Source organism: Sabethes cyaneus, chromosome 3 (assembly GCF_943734655.1).
Source record: "Sabethes cyaneus chromosome 3, idSabCyanKW18_F2, whole genome shotgun sequence".
Lineage (NCBI taxonomy): Eukaryota > Metazoa > Arthropoda > Insecta > Diptera > Culicidae > Sabethes > Sabethes cyaneus.
The window spans coordinates 92,101,318-92,107,400 of record NC_071355.1 but is presented as its reverse complement, the minus strand read 5'-3'; positions in this window follow the sequence as shown (position 1 = coordinate 92,107,400).

Below are 6,083 nucleotides of genomic sequence, written 5' to 3'. Positions count from 1 at the left end.
CGTGTCTATCCCCACTCTTCTTATCACACCCTCCAAAGCGATGTTGAAATGCAAACATGACAGCCCATCACCTCGCCGTAACCCTCTTCGAGGTTCAAACGGACTCGAGACTGCCCTGATACTCGAACAACACACATTACCCGATCCATCATCGCTTTGACCAATCGCGTTAGTTTATCCGGAAATCCGTAGCAGTGCATAATCTGCCATAGCTGATCTCGATCGATCGTGTCATACGCCGATTTGAAGTCGATGAATAAATGATGCGTGGGCACGTTGTATTCGCGACATTTCTGCAACACTTGCCGAAGCGCGAGAATCTGATCCGTGGTGGTGCGGGCACCCATGAATCCCGCTTGATATTGCCCCACGAACTCCTTAGCAAATGGTGATAACCGACGACATAAAAGTTGGAGAAGTACCTTGTAGGCGGCGTCCAACAGTGTGATTGCGCGGTAATTACAACAATCCAACTTGTCCAACTTGTCAAACTAAAATGTAACGCGTAACAAAAAGTACTTATATTTTGCTGCAAAATAAACGTCCGAAACGAACAAAAGCAGGCTTCGTTTCTTGTTTCCTTGGAACAAATTGCCTCTGCTGTTAAAAACACTCCTAACGAAGTCATCAACCTTAACGTTTTTCGTGTAACGGAGGAGATTGTGGAAACTGCCATCAGAAAATTCAAATATTCGTTAGCGGCCGGACCTGACGGTTTTCCGTCATGCATCCTGAAAAAGTGTTCTACTGTTCTCGCTAGACCTCTTTCACTATTGTTCAATGCTTCAATCCAGCAGTGTAAGTTCCCTACTCTATGGAAAGAATCAGTAATGCTTCTTGTACATAATGTACGGGTCCTGTACGGGTGATATGCTCAACGTACAGAAGATTTTTATTGTTAAACAACACGCAACATTATTGTATGATTTACGTCTTCGACATACAGCTAACTTCGAGGTGCGATGCTGGTCTGACAAGTCAGTCACCTTGTCTTTGAATCTCAGCTGGGAGGTGCTATTAGAGTCAACAGGATCATTGCCACTAGCCCTGTAATTGTCCTGTATTCTAATAACCGGCGCGCGGTGTAGTCCGTCGATAAAGATAAAGAAGAGCGAAGTTTTAAAGACGTTTAACCCTCTAACGGGTAAGACCGTCTGTAGACGGCCTTCGCTTTTGAAGCTTCAGAGCCACATACGAATTTTTTTTTGAATTGACAATATGAGAAATATGTTCAGAATAGGTTTCCTGACATGTTGATACTAATATCACAACATTCTGATCATGCGTTCAAAAGTTATCATCTTTTAAAAACAAGAATTCCGAAAAATTCCGAAAAAAATTATGGTGCGAAAATCCCCTATTTTACGTTTGAAGAAAAAGGACATCTAGAACAAAACGTTTAATCTCAAACTTTTCCTATGAGTAATTTACATGCTTTTTTTCAATTTTGTAAGATATTTGAACTAAAAAAATATTTGGGTAGAGCGTTAGGCATAAAAAACTAAGAAGAGAAATTGGACTATTTCATACCTAGCGGTCCTCCAGATAAATATTTTCCCATGAAAATCAACACTCGAGCTTCTTTTGAGTGTACTTTCATGATAAAATAATCATTTGCTCGATCGCATCGTTTTTACGATGTTGCCCGTTAGAGGGTTAAGGCTTTGCTTTATATATCATCGCCCAAGTAACATTGAAGGTTATATGATGCTCTTATAACAGTTTTTATGACCAAAATTTACCATAAAACCATCATAATGGCGTCATAAAACCTTTAATGTTACTTGGGCGTCATTGTCGTAAGTGTAGAGCGCGCTGTTTCAAGCAATCGTCTCCATTTAACACGATCTCGGGCCACACTTCACCAATTTTGCAGATGTCTCAGAAGTTTTTAGTCACATTTGACCTGCTCGTGGCATCTTGCACGTAGGGCTCCTCTGTTTCTAGTGCCGCTGGGGTTGTTGAAGAGAACTGTTTTCATCCCACTGTCTTCCGCTATCCTTACGATAAGTCCGCCGCACCGTAGTCAATTGACTTTCATTGATGTACAATGGGAATCTCATCAAAAACTGCATGTAGCTCATGATTCATACGCCTTAACGCCTTCGCTTTCAGTATGTGCTTCGCCATATATCGTCCGCAGCACCTTCCGCACGAACACAGTAAGAGCGCATATGTCCTATGTCCTAGGAGAGCAGTGTCACGGCTTCAAGTCCATAAAAAACTACCGGTATAACAGGGATTTGTAGATTGTCAGCTGCGCACGGTGGTGTATGCTTCACGCTCCTCGTACTTTACGAAGGGTAAAATTTCTTTGCCAATTTCTTATTGCCGTTTGTCTCTTTTGAGCCTCTTTTTTGACATCCTTCTAGACTCGTAATGGATTGGAAAGCGATCAACGAGAGGATGTGCGTGTTGAGGATAAAAGGCCGTTTCTTCAACTACACCGTCATAAACGTGCATTGTCCACGCGAAGGTAGACCCGACGACGAGAAGGAAGCGTTCTATGCGCAGCTGGAGGCAACGTACGACAGCTGCTCACAACGGGACATCAAGATCGTCATCGGGGATATGAACGCCCAGGTCGGCAGGGAAGCAATGTATAGACCGGTGATCGGGCCCCTTAGCCTGCACACCGACACGAACGATAACGACCAGCGATGCATCAACTTTGCGGCTTCCCGAGGCTTGGTGATCAAAAGCACCTTCTTTCCTCACAAAGATATCCACAAGGCCACCTGAAGATCACCTGACCAACGAACCTCGAACCAAATCGACCATATTCTCATCGAGGGCCGGTTTTTCTCGAACATCACCAACGTACGCTTCCTACGGGGTGCGGATATTGACTCGGACCTAGTAGCAGTACATGTGCGCTCAAAACTATCGACGGTTTATACCTCGCGACAAAGTCACCCTCCTCGGCTAAACATTTGGCAACTAGACAACCCGCGAACTGCCGAAAACTACGCGCGCGTACTGGATTAAGCTCTGCCTTCTTCTGTGGAGCTAGATGCTTCGAACCTCGAAAACGGATGGAGTAAAATACGCTCAGCCGTCAACGAAACCGCAACCGCGGTGCTAGGTGTGGAAACCTCGAGTGCACAAAATGATTGGTTTGACGGGGAATGCCAAGAAGCTATAGAGAGGAAAAAAGAGCTTGGGAAAACTATCTGAGCATATCCACGAGAGAGAATTTGGCCAAGTATCGACGAGCGAGGAATGAGTTGACCACGATACTGAGAAGGAAAAAGCGCCAGAAGGAGGACAGAGATCGTGAGGAGCTTGAACAATTATTCCGGGCTAATGATACCCGCAAGTTTTACGAAGAGATGAACCAAACTCGTAAGGGCTACACACCTAAACCTGACCTGTGTAGGACGAGGGAGGGGATCTAATCATAAGCGAGGTGGTCGACAGGTGGAAGCAGTATTTCGATGAACACCTCAACGGCGATATAGCAGCAGGAGACGCAATGGAAGTTAACCTCGGAGTACCTACAAACGACAATAGCGTACCGGCTCCCGATCTCAAAGAGATCCGACGAGAAATCGCTCTGCTGAAGAATAATAGAGCCGCCGGGAAGAACCGACTCCCGGCAAAACTCTTCAAAAATGGCCAAGAACCGCTAGTAACGGCATTTCACTGGCTGATTTCAAGGATTTGGGAAGAAGAGAAACTACCGGAGGAGTGGATGGAATTCGCAGTCTGTCCCATCTACAAAAAGGGCGACCGGCTCTACGATACCGAACGGCATACGATACCATTGAACGCGAAGAGCTATGGCAGATAATGCACGAGTACGGTTTTCCGGACAAACTGACGCGGCTGATTAAAGCTACTCTGGAACGAGTGATGTGTGCTACGTGCGCATTTCGGGGACACTCTCAAGTCCTTTCGAATCGCGCAGAGGGTTACGGCAAGGGGATGGACTGTCCTGTATGTTATTCAATCCGGCGAGCGAGCATTGAAACGAGGGGAACGATCTTCAGTAAGAGTAGCCAACTCCTGGCCTTTGCAGACGACCTCGACATCATTACTAGAAACCGTGGGACGGCGGAGGTAATCTACGCCAGACTAAAAACGGAGGCTATGAGGATAGGGTTACAAATTAATGCGTCGAAAACCAAATATATGGTAGGAAGAGGCTCCCGAGAAAGTAACGTTTGCCTCCCACGGACAATGACTATTGACGGCGATGAACTGGAAGTGGTTGATGAGTTCGTATATTTGGGATCTCTGGTCACCGCCGACAATAGTACGAGTAAGGAGATCCAACGACGCATTCAAGCTGGAAATCGAGCCTACTTTTCCCTTCGCAAGACGTTTCGATCAAGGAGCATTTGCCGCCGCACAAAGCTGACGATGTACAAAACGCTAATCAGACCGGTAGTCCTCTACGGACTTGAAACAGTAACTTTACTTACGGAAGACATACGTGCACTTGCCGTTTTTGAACGAAAGATGTTGCGGACTATTTTTGGCGGAGTACAGACGGAAAGCGGAGAGTGACGGAGACGTATGAATCACGAGCTACAGACACTGCTTGGAGAGATTCCCATCGTACACCTGGCGAAAGTTGGGAGACTACGGTGGGCCGGCCACGTCGCAAGGATGCCGGACGACTACGTAGTGAAATCCGTTCTCTTCAAGAACCCCACCGGCACCAGGAATAGAGGGGCTCAACGTGCTAGATGGCTCGACCCGGTTGAAGCCGACTTGCGTGTGTCGAGACGCGCAACGAATTGGCGACGAGTAGCCCAGGACCGAGTACAATGGAGAGGAATTCCTGATACGGCAAGAGCCACCCCGGCTCTCGGCTAAATAAGTAAGTAAGTAAGTCAGGTGGCCTTATTAGGGCCACTCTTACATTAAGGTTGCTCGTATTCCGGTTGATACCTGGATGAAGTAGGGATTAGACTATTAGTGTTGCCGGATAGAAGGCTGAGGACCTCGGTGAGGTCTATTTTGTTCCTGCAGGTACGCGAAGCACTGATGGCACGCATTATCTAGCCATTTACCAACCGACGAATTGCGATTTTTGGACGTAAATTTTGGACTCCACATCCTTCCTACTGCATTCTGCATTAACTAACAATGAAAGCCTCTTGCCAGGGCAAGTTATAAGAATGGTACTTGCTCGAGGTGCGAATGAAGCCTCTTGTCCAAGGACAAATTATAACTAGTCTCCGCACTTCCCGGCTCTAGAGCTAGATTGGTTGAAAAGTAGTAAGAAGCGTAGAGGGAAAAAAGGGGTGAAAAACACGCCGAAAAGCACGGATAATAAGCAGTTCGCTCACTCTATAGCGATACTGCAATAACAACGAAGTGCGGAACAACACCTGGATAAAATCACAATAGATCAAAATGCTGGTCGTAGTGATAATATCCACACACAAAAAAAAAACGTAGTTGCACCTCATAGAGTTACATAGCGTACCTCCAATTTGCTCTCAATTAGACGCAAGGCGACGCGCGCGGGTTACAGCTAGTTATTACTAATGAAAACAATATTTTAAAAACTCCAGCTCTGAAAGCCAAGCAAAGCCTGGGTGCCATAGTGCGTTTTTGAAACTTGATCGGCTATCCTTATTCTACAGACTTTTTATCCAGCTGTTAGAGTACAGGACATTTGCGGGACTACTGCTACGATCCACGGTCTAATTGACTTTAACAGTTCTCGAAGTCTTGTTAGGCCAGCGTCGTTCCTCGAGACCAACTGGGTGGCCTGGTAGCGGGAGGGGGGTTGTATTTTGTAAACCAAATTAACTAATGTTTCAAAAAAGATTTTTGTTTCACGACCTTTTAAAACTAGCGATGTCCGAGAAAATCGGAAAATTTTCCTTAGAGTTTACTAGAAAAATTAGACATCTTGAATATTTTATGTCTTGTTTATGACCATTTATCGATTACAAGCCCGCGTATAACACAAAAACCCGCGATGCTTTGAAAAATCGTGGACGAAACTTACGTGTTATGAATATTTAACTCCAGAATATTTGTGTTTTAAACAGATTCCTTAAGCAAAACATTGTCGTAGAACAATCCGAGTTGGACATGAGCCTATCAATAAACATCATCAT